This window comes from Phasianus colchicus, chromosome 10, assembly GCF_987193195.1.
Source record: "Phasianus colchicus chromosome 10, bPhaCol1.hap1.1, whole genome shotgun sequence".
NCBI classification, from domain to species: domain Eukaryota; kingdom Metazoa; phylum Chordata; class Aves; order Galliformes; family Phasianidae; genus Phasianus; species Phasianus colchicus.
Window position 1 is genome coordinate 24,572,458 of NC_143445.1, and position 14,879 is coordinate 24,587,336.

Here is a 14,879-nt window from a genome sequence, read left to right on the forward strand (position 1 = left end):
GGTACAGGTTGTGTTCTAAATTACATAGGGGTGATGTGCAGGTGTAAATACACACTGTCAAGCTAACTTGAGCTGGAGCAGGCAGCAGAAGAATTGGAAGGTTGTGTATCGTTTTTCTTTTTTAATTGATTGACTAACTAAATGGAGTCAGCAGTCCCACATAGGCTTTAAAAATATAGTTTTAAAACTTTGAAAATAAACTAGGATGCTGTGACTTCATTGATCTTTGCACTTGGAATATATGGAGAGAGCTTGTTTGCAGACATCCTGCTGGCATCGTTCTTTGCCCTATTTTTAGGAACCAGGTAAGATCTATTTCTGAGAAGTAAGACCTAGTTTTGAAAATATAACTGTTTCCTTGGAGTCTCGTAGGTTGTGCTGATGGATGGTCCCATTATGCTCAAGCCCATCTAATTGGTGTTCAGGGCCACGAGTTACTGTGGTCCAAGTTAAGCTTCTATTGAGCACAAATGTGTATTTATCAGAAAGATGGGGATCGCTTGGAAGGGAAGGGGAAAACTATTCCAGAGATTAAGATGTCTTTGGTTTTATTTAAATTACTGTTGGAAGTTTTGTCAGGATACTGCAGAAGGGGAGTGGGATGGGAATTCTGTGTGAAGATTCAAGTCACTTTTATCTTCAGAATGATTTTGCGTGGTTTTTCCTCGTTGTTTTTTTATATATTTTTCTCAGCTATGCCTGACAGTTTCTGTAAGACTGCAAAGTCGTCGTTTCCTCTGCAGCTTGGATTTCTTCCTGTAAACAGAAATGCTCTGGCTGCAGAGCGCTCATGGTTGAGCACAATGGTTCACATCATCACATGTGTTTAAATGTTGGAATGTTCCTGCTTGGCCAACTCTGGTTTTGACAACCATTGTTCTTTTTGTGTGTGCAGTATAGTATCATGGGCAAATAAGGAAAATTGCTTTTTATTAATAACTGTATGAATTGAAATGAAATAGTGTCCTAACTGTTTCAGTCAACCTGAAAAGAAAAATCCCACCTGTCAGGATATTGACAACATGCTCAACTAATGAAATAGAAGCTGCTAGGATTGCATCACAGGAACATTTCTCATCAGCTAGATATGCCTTGGGGCAAGCTGGAGATGCATAGATACTTTGAGGAGCTCATCAGCTTTGTGGTAGTGTTCTTTAGGCTGTTACATCCTGGAAAATATTTGTTTCCTATCATTCAACTCTGTTTTCTGATCACTTTACAATGACAGTTTTTGCTTGCTGGGTCCAAACCTACTTACAAAGGTTCACGGTTCTCTTTCTGGATGGAGATTATTTATCTCTATCCACTCATTTTTATCTTGCACAAGGAGCACTATCTGATACTTTTATGGGTTATTGTCTTAAATTGCAAGAGAAATGCATGCTGGTTTTGGGGTGTACTGCCTGAGCAGATGTAGGAATGTAAATTGCCCAAACAAAAATCTGTAATTTTGCTGCACTTTTTACTACTTTCCTCTTTTTGAACACAGCTGTTTTGCAAGGTTAGGTTTGACAAGTTTGAGAGAAAAAAATCAGTGAAGGTTCCTCCTTACCCCAGTTAAGAATACTCTCAAACACTTCTGTGTATTTGGCAGTGTTTCCTTGCAGCTTCTGTGGCTTTTAAATCAAATCTGTGTTAGGTGACGCAGCCTTACTGTGGAGCTGCTCTGCCTTTATTTTGTTTGCTCATCACTACTAGTCAGAAAGGAAGAAGAATAATTTACTGCAGAGCGGTAGCAGTGGCTGACAATTGCTTTAGAAACTGGCAATGATAAATACCACGAACAGCTCTGGTCCTGCCTTGGGCCAGTGGGCAGCGTTGACTTTCCTGTACTACATGGCAAGTCACCAGTGTCTCGCTGCCTCTGTGGTAGGAGCACTACTAGAAGGCCAGTCCCATTTAAATCAGTTACCCCCTATGGCTGGTGGCTGAGGTGCAAATCCAAGTTGTTCCTTTTGGATACCTAACTCTAATCTTCCCTTATAGTTTTCTATGAATAAGATTGGTAGAGGAAGTAAACTATCCCTGGACATGGAACAGATTTGGCAAGGGCAGAGTTTGGAATGATGTAACTGTTCGACATCGTACCTGCACATTTGCATCCCTTGCTCTCCATGTTGAGCATGCAGTACATCTTGCTGTCTGATTCAGTTTTCTTCTTGTATGGTGTTCTTTTTTAATTCTTCATTTTTTCCCCCAATTCTTTAAATTCAGTGCTGATCTCGTTTCTAGGAGGGAGGGTGCTGGTGTGCTTGATTCAGGTCACTGCGGATGGTTAAATTGGAGGGGAATGTATACTACCCAAATATTAGGTGTCCCATCTCAGTGGTGACCAGTTGCCTACTGACCTCCTCAGGAGATTGCCTCATACCACCCTGAGGTGAATTGAATCCCAGACTGATCATTCCTTTGCCCAAGGAATATTCATCTCTTCCATTTCTGACCTCCTAGCTCTGCTCAATGCTTTGGAGGTAGGAAATGACCAAAAGCTCTTCTGGTGGGAAACCCTCCCAAAAACCAGGGAGGGTTTTGAGGTGCTTTCCAGAACACTGGGGGGCTTGAGAGCTGGATGACTTCAACAACACCAGAGAAATTGAAAGCAATTAAAAGCTGTAGGTCTAGTTCCTGATCAAACCAATTCTATTTGAACAGATTTGAAGAGAAAAAAATGTGCGTGCTGGCTATCAGCCTGCTTGGTCTTCAGTGTCTGACATGAAAGTGAAGGCAAAGCAAAACCTTACTTTGTTTTGTAACTCCATTTTCTGATGCACGAAGGTGAAGAACTTACACAGGCAAGGTTTGTTACCCTACTAAGTAGTAGTTTGGTTGTAGGTGGTTTTCTCTTTCAGCACTGGGTTCTCTCAGGGTATTAGAGTGGTTCCTTCCAGTGAATGCTGACAGATTAGGGTTGGAGATGAGATGCTTCATGTGCATTTTTCATTTGTTGGCCTGGGGCACGCCAGCCTGTGGGTTTCCTTAAACACAAACTATTTGCTGAAGTCTGGAGAAGCCTTTTGTGGCCCGGTCTAGCCAAGAAGTATCCGTCCCAAGGGGGAGGGAGCAAAATGCTTCTTGGAAGGTCTACAGGAACCAGCGCCTGACTTGGGATCTGCCTGTACCTGTCACACGGTAAACAAAGCGCCCTGGGAGGACTGGGGTTAGCCGAACACCTTGGTCACACACTGAGCAAACTATCCCCCAGGTGTGCTTGCAGAACAGACTCTCCATCAGCGTCCTGTCATGCACAAAATGTTTATCCAATTTGTCAAGATAATCTTTCTTCAAATAAGCTCAGGTCCTCGGCCTCAGAACAGCCCAATTTCAAGCAGTATAAAGTAACTCCTTTTTTTCCTCCCTCCTTCTCTTGCCCTCCCCCACTCCCCTTTTTATCATTGTGTCAACTTTTCCTTGGCTTTAAACAAACTGAAAGTAATTATATCATTTTCAAGTGAGTTATCTTTTTGACTTAGCTGATTTGAGAGTTACTTCCAAATGCTCCCAAGTTGGGGTATCCCTTTCCAAACAGGCTTCTCAGATGTTTGGCAGAGTTGAGCTCATTAAGGACCCAACAATTTGTTTATACTGACACATATAATAGTAACTAATGAGAACTAATTTAGGGCAGTTGTAAAGAAACATAATTTAGTGGTTTTTTTCATTTTTTCCTCCTTAATGGTAGCTTTACCCATAGTTCTGGATTTCCCCTGGAGTTTAAAAGAGCCTTTACATCATCATTTTCTGTTTGAAGTTGTCAATACATTTAAAGTCTATTCTGAACTAGGGATTAATAATAGATCAGGTGTTACTGCGCAAGACAATGCTCACTCCTTTTTTGATAGACAACAGCTGCTTCATTTTATTGCATAAAGAATATTACTTCTGCAGTCACCTACAACTGTCAGAATGAAAGCCATTTGTGCATTTTTTCTCCTGCTTCCCCAAAGAACTGAATGTATATCCAAAAATAGAACGCCATCTATTTTTTCCCATGATGTTTCATTGACTAATTTCCTTCCTTCTCCCTTCCTCCCTCCCTGCTAATACTGAATGTGTCATTTCGTTTTTACTTATATTAAGGTGGAATCAAGCTTCGTGTACTTGCATTTCTGACTAAGACCCTGAATCCCAGAAGGCTGCTCTACGTGCTGCTTCATTTTAAACTTAGTGGGTAAAATCCTGACTGTGTTCCTATGGGGCTGTGACTGTGGCTTAAATGGGGGACTTGTGGAAGAAGCTGGGTAGGAGCCTGTGTGTTTTCTTACATTGCCTCCACCAGTGCAATGGCCAGATCATGCATAACAGCTATTTTTGAGCTTTGCATTAGAAAGACCGTGTTTTAAACCTGATTTTAAAGGACATTAAGCAGCGCTAATCGGTATGTTAATGAGGCTTATTGTTTTGGGAAGAACTGCAGTGTTTAAACAGACTGGTGATATCCTATTTATTGTTTGTGAGGAGCAAATGGCAAAATGAGCCTGTGTAGCGGATTATGAATTGGAAGAGGGGAGAAAAAAATACTTAATTCCTAAACACAGCCATACCAACTTGTTTGCTCTGCACAGATTCCAGATGAATTTCAGTTTACCACACTTCTGAAATGGTGGCCTTCCTGTGTACCTCTGCCAGAGGAAAAGGACTACAGTGGGTGAGCAAATGTGGCCCCTTTATGCAGAGTTCCGATGTGCCATTGTCCCTCTTCCCCCATCAGCCAGTTCTGGAAGATCAGAAATGTTAGTCTTTGGATTACAACGTGACAAAAAATTAAAGGATTAAAAAATGTGTAGAGCTGCTATAAAGATAATAATTGGTATTTACATAAGTGAGGGATGTGATAGCCAATAAATAGAACTTAATTAATAAAGATTGCCGTTATGCAGCTGAGGACCTTGAAGCGTTTAAAAATTAATTAAGCCTCACAACCCTTCTGTGTTGTTGGTAAGTGTTGTGATTATATACCTATCCTACAATAGGTAAATGGAGACACTGTGCACTAAGTGAATCTTTTTGCTCAAGGTCACATAATTACTCAGCAATAGAACTTGGGAGTCTACCCATCACCAGCTGAGACTGGTCCTTACAATACATGTTTTCTGGAATTGAGGGGAGGAAAGAAAGAGTATATTCATGCTGGTGTCAACAGCCCTTCTGCCTAGGGAACTATTGTCTTTGGTTCATGTGGAATACATGTTACGTGTGCTGTTTAGGGTTTTCTTTAATGGTAAATTCATCTTTTCTATTGCATTGCCCGTGCAGCTTCACAACTGTTAAGTTTCTTATTTCTAGTTTTATTTCTGTTTGTGCTCTTGCTTGTATAGCTTAGTTTGGATATTAAGCAGTGCTTGTCAGGCTCATTTGCAAGGAAATAACTGAAGAATTGTGCTGCAGTGTATTTGGGTGAAAAGAAGTCAGTCTTCATCTGGTTGAGGTAATAGTCCCAGAATCGCTTTGCTGGTTGTCAGAGTGAAAGGCAGGACTGCCTGTCAGTGGGTGTGGGCAGGTGCACACTCAGTTCTGAAAGGGAAATGAATGAGCAGCACGTCAAAACTAAATCTGGGTTTTGCCGAACTAAGTTGCATATTGGCTTACTCATCAGAGGCAGAGAACAGGCTGCACTCTCCTTCAGAGGTTCCACAAAAGCTATGGAAATGGCCTTTCTCTCCTGCTGGTGGTAGGGGAAGATTCCTGTTACTGTCACACTCCTTTGCTACCCTCGTGCAAACACCTGTTGTGGTGCTGTGTGAAAATAATGGTTGAGTATCTCCAGAAATCAGTCAGGAAGTATTTCTGGCAGAGAAGTGTGCTCTGAGCCTGTGCTCAGACAGAAAAATAGCACTGTGCTTATGGCCAGCCTGAACTGTTCATCTGCCATGAGCCAGGTGTTTCAAAATAATGAAACTGAGCTGAAAACACTACTTTGCCCATATTGGTGAGATGCATGCACTTTTAGATTGGATTCTTAAATAACTACAAGATTCTAGGAACTGGGGCGCTTATGGAAATCTTGCTGTTTTCTATATGTATTACAACTGAATGCTCAGTTTTGGCTCTGGTGATGTTGTTTAGTGTCTGTTAAAACAAAAACAAAATTGTCTTCAAACTGATCAAATCATAGCTTTCATTTTTTAAGCAAATTTTTTTTTTTTTTCTGCTGTAGATCAGGCAGTTGTTTTGCTGTGCATGCATGGGTGGGGTGGGGGGGGGCAGTACAGCCTTTTCTTTTAAGATATTTTCACCTTATGATTATTGGGAAGGTGTACTTTAATTTTCTTTAGTTTTGGAATCTTAAGGAGGCTTTCACTTTATATGCTTATGTTGCCAGCCTGGATTTGATGTGTTGCTATTGACCTTGTACCAATTAAGAGTTTGCAGTATGGGCCATTCCCCACGTTATAGCCATGGCTCAAATCAGTTATATGCAAAGATGCCAGATACTTGCCAATAAAGCTAAAGTGCTGTTGGTTCCATGAAGAATTGAGCAGTTAAAAGGTTAGTCTTCCTCTAATGATGTATGGTCAAGTTAGTAGTACTCATTGGACAGTTCTTGCAAAATAAACCATGGAAGCTATGGCTTTATGAAGCGTTATGGCAGAAATCTCTCCTGATTTAGTGTTCAGACTTGCAATGTTTTCTTGTTTTTCAGGAGAAATGAAGTTTTGTAAATTAAATTTGTCAAAACTGGAGGTCAGTTGTAATCATGTCACTGTTGGATGTAAGAAAATACATATGCATTTCAGTATTGCTTTCCCCTTCCCCCTCTTATTATTTGAATATAGTTTTCTTATTACTAAATTGTGTCATATGGGTAGGGGGTGGTGGTGGAGGGGAAATCAGCATTTTGGATTTTCTTCATCTGATTATATCATAAGGAACGTAATCAGTGGTGGTTCTTAGGAAATAGGCAACCTCACTTTGCAGATTCAAAAAGTTCAAATAATTCTGACAGCATGCAAATGTCGGTGCTTAGCCAGGGATTGTCTCTGAACCTTTATGTTCGTTTCTGCTTCTTGATTGAGTATTCATGTTGTTGTATGGAAGAAGAAAAGGTTGCCAGATAATTCCAAACCACTCTGGCAAGCTGTGCTCTGGGGCGTGGATAGAATCATCTCTCTTATTTTGTCAGTGCAACTCCTTTTGAACTCCTGGCTGAAAAGCTGTAATAAAGATCTGTCTCAAAAGGTCATCAGGAGAGTGCTGAGACTTCAGGAAGTCTTAAGCAAACCTACGGAGCCTTTTTGCCATTCAATTGCTCCATCTTGAGATGGGCCCTTCCTCACCAGCGTGCGCTGTAATGAAAATGCCAGTGCTGCTCCAGCTCCTGCTGCTCTAATGGACTTCTCCAGGGTCTCTATGCTGAATGCTGATTATTCCCTCAGTGGCACTGCCTGTGTGTGATACTTGTGTTGAGTCTTGGAGAAGCAACGGATAGTCGCAAATCCTGAAAGAAAACATGTCTGAGTCTAATTGTAGAGGCAATGGGATGCTAGATGGTAAATAGTACGTTGGGGAAGATCAGACTGTAAGGGGGAGGTGGGAAGAGCAGCTATATCCAGCTGCTTGAAAGATGTATCCCAACAGTAAACTTGTCTAAGACAACAAATGAACAACAACAGACACTGGATCTTGGCAGACTAATGTACGAACTTGCTGAAGTCTGCATTTGCTCTTCAGCTGCTAATTTTTCCTTGAGTGCTGTTTCTGAAAGAATTTGACTTAAAAATTGAAGCTGCTTGGGGAGTTAGGCTATGAAGCTCAGCGGTACTCCAGCTGAGATCTTAGGAATGGTTGCACAAGGCTAAAGCATATTCATTCTGGGTGAGAGAGCTCTGACTGCTCTTTCTCTGGTCAGTTTAAATGCATGAAAATATGCAAAAAAACCTGCCTGTAACTTTTCTTTAATCCAGTGTTTTTATAGGTTGCTTATTGGCCTTGTATTTTATAGGAACTCGTTTGTTCTTCTGCTCTTTTTATGAGTTGTTGGACAGGGTCTGTGCACTGGAATCAGTAGGAATGTAGTCTCTGAGTTGGAATATTGAGGTTTTTTCCTTTGATCTGTAAAGACTTCCAGGAGCTATCCAGCTTCCTGAGATGTATGAAGGTCATTTATCCTATGATCAGGTTGTCAGAGTGTTTTGTTTTTTTGGGGGGAAGGGACTCTATGTAAATCAAATGCCCACAATTATAATGGATGTCAATAGGAGTCCATAATCATTATAGGGGATTATTACCTCTTGAGGAGTGATCCTCAAATGACCTAAGAAATGTAATTTGGAATAACAACTGTTTCCATTTCACTGGTAGCAAAGTTTTATTCCTGCAAAAGAAGAAACAGATGTCTGGTTTGGCATCAGTAAGTACAGTTCTGCCCATAGAGGAAGCCGTAGTGTTGCCTCAATAAGAAAAGAAACTATGCAGTTTTAAGCAGATTAGATAATTGAGATTAGCACTCTGTGATCTTGCTGTGTTTTCATTTATTTCAAAACAGTTTAACACAGAGCATGTTGAGCAATCAGTTGAAAATCACGTGCAAACACTGCCTAAGTACCGATAAGAATCATGGAGGTAAACAATGAATTCCTACTAATGGCTAAGTCACCAAGGTAAGATCGAGTCTAAATACACACCCTAAGTTAAATATAATTTCATTAACTCAGGTTACGTGGCTTCAGTAAAGGTTTTTTCCCCTCTTCCCTGCTCTCCACTTTCTGACGCTTGTCAAATGAATTGCATACAACCAATCCATCATCTTCAGCTTTGTTTGTCTATACCAGAGATGTGTTGAGCTGAGCAATAACCCAGCAGTTCTGTAAATCTCACAGCAGGTCAGCACTAGATGAATGGGAATAATGCTGGTTAGCGAAGGGAGGCTTCATTTTGCATATCACACTTTTAGATTTCAATTCTACAATAAAAAATACTTTATCCTAATAAAAAGGGCTAGTATTATAAATAACCAAATATCACAGTTATCCTTCTAGACACCTGCAGATCTTGCTGCCGTGATTTTACTACACGGGCAGTATGCATTTGAAGTCATTCATTCCTCCCTTTTCATCCTCTCCCATGCTTGATTTCTACAGACTTAATTAGTACTCGAAGAGCAGTCCCAGATATTTCAAGGATAAACAGATTATCGTTGTTTTAGCATCTTGTGGAAAATTCTTTTAACTTCAGTATCTGATGTTTGTCTAGGAATTGGACTCTTTGTGAAGGCTAAAATCCTTTCCTCCTTTCCTTTATTTCTCCCATGCTGGCGCTTGCTTAGATTGTTTGTCTTCCTTGGTTTGCTGCCCAACCACCTCTTCTAAAAATCTAGATCACCTATTGCTGTACGTTCTACCGTAAACTTTCTAATTGGTGATGTAGCAGATGAAAACAATGGACAAACAATGCGAGACCTCCCTCTTTCACAGGAATTTTATTTCTTTATCAATATGCATAGGAAGATAGTTTTCCTTGATGCCGTGATGCCAGTAGCTTGAAAAGGGTCATCAATAAACTCTTCAAGAGGGAACACAAAATAATACATAGTAGGAGCACATGGATCTCCCAATAATAATAATAAAAAAAAACAACACTATGATAATTAAAAAATTCACAGTTTATACATCCAGAAGTGACATCTTCTGCTTCCTGGAACTATGGGAATTCTTCATCAGTGGTATCTTGTGGTGATGAAAATTGCAGATGCTCATTATTTGTAGTACCTCAGCAGAAAGCTGAACTGCTGTGTTAGGCAAACGTGGGATACAGCATCAGTTGCTGCTTCAAAGAGCTTACAACTTTAGAGAAGAACCAGGAATGGATAGAAAAATGTGGAAGAGCACTGGGATATTACTGAACAGCATGAAAAGCAGTGGCCACAAAATGTGAGTTGTCAAAACTTGTGGTTTTTGGTGAGGTTGTTGGGAAAGAGCAGAAATGAACAAATAGGTTCACAGGTCCTTGCAAGAAACTTGCTGAACACAAAGGTAATGTGGTTGAAATCATGAAGGCATTTTAGTGTAAATGTAACAGATGTTGCAGGCTGGTATACTGGGATGGCTGTGCAGAAGAGAGGGTCAAGGATAAGCAGTAAAAGACCTTGGCAAGAAAGATATGTTTATCTTTGTAATAGACAAGGCAAACCAATGGAGAAATGGGTCACATAGTAAAAGAGAAGCTAAGAAATGATTTCTGCCCAGTAGTGGGATAACAACAGAACATTGGGTGCTATTGTAGCCAGAGAACTGTGGCAGGAAATGATATCTGAGATAAAGGTTGGCTTAAGATACTTATGTTATGCAGAACTGCAGAAATTGTTAATAATGTGGTTGTACAACTCCAGAGGAAGCTCTGAATCCAAGATTACCCTCTGATATTGGTGAGATCCCCATACTTGTGATGACAGGATGGACGTAAGTGATGGGAAAGATGGTGGTATGGACAACAGTGACTGAGAATGACAGTAAACTGGGAAGGGAGAGAATTTAAGGCATGGATTTAGATGTAGTCTGATTTTATTTTTGTTTTAAACAGCAGAAAATGATCTCTTTCTAAAAACAGTGTTCAAAAACCCAAACCTGGTCGCGTCAGTCCTGGCTGCTGGCTCCACAGCTCATGCTTTTAGGAGGTTGAAGAGGCAGCATGGAATGGGGGAGATTGACAGGTGGGACAAAAATATGTCTAGGGAGAGCAGGAGCTATGCATGGCGAAGTGTCAGATTTCTAATGTGCTGGGAAATCAGTCAGCAGTGTGTACTAAAAGTGATGTGAGGGCTGGGTGATGCTGTATCCCCAACTGTGCTTGATAAAAGTTGAGGAACAGGTTTATTGTACCAACAAAGTTGCTTGTACTCCAAGTCAGACAGATGGTAGCTATGGCTAGTTTGGTTTCTATGTGATGCTCTGGCCAGATTAGAGTTGAGGCTGGTTTGGGATTTGGGTCTGAGCTGGGAGGCAGCACTATGGTATCTCATGAAGGTTGCTCTCCTAGTTTTCTTCAATAGAGCAAGTGTGGCTGACCTTACACATCAGATTACAAGAAAACTTAAGTGGCCTGTTCAGTACTTCTGTCTGGAATTGGAACAGGATCCTTTTGCAACTAAATCTGTCCCACCAGCACAACAGAAAGATCTTAGGCTGTATTTTGATGGTTAATCCTATCTCTGATGTCAGATTTCTAATCCTCTTTATAAATCCCACCTGCCCAATAGCACAGGGTTCCACACTGCCCAGATCTTAACACCTGAGGACACTGGGGGAAGGAAAAAAGTTAAATAATTAGAAATTTTAGAACCAGATCTAGTTCCATCCAGAATGAAGTGCTAGGATGACTGTTAGTTATAAAGAAATTGGTGTTTCAGGGTAGATTTAATTATGTTAACTGGATAATTGTAGCCCAGTTAATGAATTGAATTTAACACCACTGGCCAAGTAAGATTATTACTGTACCTGACTCTGCAGATACACCTGAGCCCCGTGAAGCTGATGCTGTAGGAGCAGGAAGTAAACCACCAAAAAGCAGCCAGGTGCTGTTGTTAGCAAACAACAGGGGCTTCCCGATAACCAGATCACCCTGTGGTTGAGGATGGTGGAGACAGATGGTATGGGAGAATTACACTGTTATTATCCAGGAGAGGCAACGTACTTTACAGTGAATTTCACTTTCCATGTCTCTCAACGACAAGATTTTTTTTCCACTCTATCATTTGGCAATGCTGATGTTTTTATCTTACACTTTTGGAAGTATTTCCAGTACTGCACAGATGTTTATTTAATGTCTCTGGTGCCTCAACTGATAATAGCAAGTGAGAGTGAATATTTACCTTATTTCTGAAGCACTATCCATTCAGCAGTTCTAGTGCTCCATTCGAAGTTTCAAGTGACAAGTGTATCATTTGAATTTTTCTTTACACTGTGGATTCAGTCACTCTAGAACAAGAATATGGCTCATGTTCTTTCTCCTATTACCTTTTCGTTCTCCTCAAACTGTAAATGTCTTCCTTACCTCCTTTCCCTGGCAGACTTCCAAAGTTTTATTTGACAGGTTTGAGTGACCTCCTGGAAAAGTATCAGAAGTTTCCCTTGCCCTCCTGAGAAGGTTGCGGGGTGATTAGAAGTGTTGTTATGGTGCTGGCAGTCCTGCTACCAGCAGTACCAATTAGCTGAGGAGGAGGCGGAAAAGTCTGTTAACGTAAAGAAGCCCCCAAATACTGCTCCCCTGCTGTGAGAAAGCTAAGCTGTATTTTTTCCGTTGCTCCTCAGAGTGTTGATTTTAGGGCCAGATTCCCAAATCTACTAAGCAGCGATTCTGCTGGAGTCACAAATCTCTAATAAATTTCCAGTGATCACTGGGTGCTTCTGAAAAGCACATCCTCAACAGGTGGGGGAGATGTCCTCTGCTAATCTTCTACTTATGCAGACTGCTCAGTCACTCTGAAGAGTCTAAGAAATATTTTCCTTATTTTTCAGAAATACAAATGCTATCCATAGTTGAAGCTAGGGCATTCGTTTAACATCATTATTTTTTCACTGTGGTATGCCATGACATTATGCTGCTTATTGAAAGCACGAACCTTTTCTGGACATAACAAGACAGCTTTATAGTGTATCTAAGCATCCCTTCTTTCGAACCAGATTAGGAATTCACTGAATCTTGGAGAGTAGGTAGTAAGGGGAGTATTCTGCAGATGGCAAGGGTTATTTTTGTACTTAGCTTTGATAGCACACATTACATCAGCCAAAGCACTTCTGTAAAGATCTGCCAGCTCTCAAATTTTCAATAATCCTGCTTCCTTCTCTTAAAATTGAAAAGGTAGTGACTCCCCTGGGAATGCATGTCATTTCAGCATTCCTGTTGACTGTGTATTCTGAAATGCTGCAGTCTGTTTGCTTAGTAATCCCCTTGTCTGTGCAAGTTGTTAGGGGTAACCAAAGGCAGCTGATTACTTAATTGTATAAGGCAGGAAATCAGGTTCTTTCATTAGTTCCCATAATGTTCTTGAGAGCAACCAGTATTCTGCCTGACTGAGTTTTCGATCCTTTAATTCAAAAGATATACTTTCCCTTGGCATACTCACAGACTCTTTATCCTGATATGCTATTTACTGAATAAGCTGAAGGTTTTAGAAGAAAAGAACCCTACGTTTTCTAAGTAAAATGAAACACTACATAAAACATATTTCATAGTAAGACTTGCAGCTAAAAGAGAAATACGACATTAAGGTCTTCACAGCACTCTTTGCACTTCTGTAAGATAATTGATTTTCTTGTATGCGTTACTTGAACTGATGGGCCCAAATATTCCTATCAGCTTGTCACAGACTTAGAGGCCTGCTTTTGTTCAGTGGCTTCAGCTTAGGAAGCCCTTTGCTATGCTGATGTTTGGTTTTCTTTTGTTGAATTTAATACAGAGTTTTGGGGTAAATCGTGCCTCCTTTGGGACCATTGGCAGATAGCTATAGGGGATGGAGGCAAAGCCCCTGCCATGCTTCAGAGGTATGTGTGAAATCCCAGGCAGTGCTGGTGGGCCTGGGGCCAGGTGTGTTCTCTTCCTCCCAAACACATAGTGATACCCACATCCCAACATCCCTATGTAAGTTAACCTGGGACAATCATGACACTTGCTGTTTAGAATCTACTTATAAGTGTTTCAGCTGCCTCCCCTCTTTTAAAGCCTCAGAAGGTCAGTATTTGTGATGCTAACCTTATTTCATGCTATGGGAGTTGAAGGGACTTCTGCAGAATTCAGTGTGTTCGTATACCTGTTGCGAGCCCCAGCTGAACACTGAACCTTTTCCAGTGTCTGAAGCTGGTGAGTGGTGACAGGTGAAGGATGGAAAAGAACATCTGAATGTTTCAGATGCCACTGGGTGATTTTTTTGTTGTTGTTTTATACATGGTGTGAAAACTTGACAGGTATGAATGCTGCTCCCAAGAGGTTCCAACGTTTCTGCTCCTGAAAGATTCACATCGCCCAGTGCCATGCTGTTCTGCATTTCATGCCTCCATAGGAAGCACATAGCATCTCCTGGTGGCCCAGAGCCTGGTAGAATGATATTTCACTGAAGCTAATGGATACTGTCTTTCTCCCAGTCCTTCCAGGGCACCAGAATGTGCTAAGATTTAGCAATCTTTGGGGGGTGTGCAGAGCAAAGAGGTCTTTCCCTTCTTGGGAAAGTTTATGCCAGTAGACAACTTTATAGCTAATTTGAAATACAATCTGTTATCAACTTGGTACTTGGACAGTAGAAACAGCTTCCACTGGTTGGTCCAAAAGTATGAAGGAAGTTACTCTGAAGCCTAATTTCAGTTGATTATCCCCATGTAAAAGAGGGGACATATCACTTAAATTGGCCAGAACCATGCTCTGATCAGTGAGTAGGCTCATAGTACTTCTGACTGACTGATGCTACACATACTGCATCTATCACAAATTTATTAACAGCTTGTGTGGCTTTTGTTGTTGTTACTATTTTGTTGTTGTTGCATGTAACACTGAGCATAAAGTAATTGCCATCAGGTATGAGAAAGGAAATCTATTTCATGTTGCTACCTGGAGTAATGCACTTTCATATGTCAAATATTTTGATGTGAAGGTGACTTCTTTGTTATGGAAGTGAGCCAAATCTTTATGTCTTTGCAATCAGCCCTATAGCTTGCCTTGGTTTAAGTATTTTGTTTACATTAATCCTTTTTTTTAAAAAAAAAAAAGAAAAAAGCTCTTGTCCCTTAAGGGATGGCACTGCATGCAGTAGGAACATACTCAGTTTTGTGTGGATGTACTACTTATATTCAATAGTATTTTAAGGATGATTAAAACCAAGTGAGCTTGCAGTGGTCTGAGCAAACTTAGCCAGGAAATGAGAAGAGATTTTCTGTTAATCAGTGAAGTAAGTTAAT

The 14,879-nt window shown here is 40.7% G+C and overlaps 1 long non-coding RNA gene across 16 annotated transcripts in view; it reads left to right on the plus strand.

The window, feature by feature from the left end:
• LOC116243418 (uncharacterized) overlaps nt 1–14,879 on the plus strand; it is a 326,478-nt gene that overhangs the window by 10,582 nt on the left and 301,017 nt on the right. For 2 of the 16 annotated variants that reach the window (XR_016469839.1, XR_016469846.1), the window contains exon 2: nt 4,563–4,645. The exons of 13 other annotated variants lie outside the window; for them this stretch is intronic. This is a non-coding gene — a long non-coding RNA (uncharacterized LOC116243418). Of the gene's footprint in view, nt 1–4,562; nt 4,646–8,482; nt 8,598–14,879 lie in introns of all 16 variants that reach the window. One more of the 16 variants, XR_016469845.1, reaches the window with a different exon arrangement.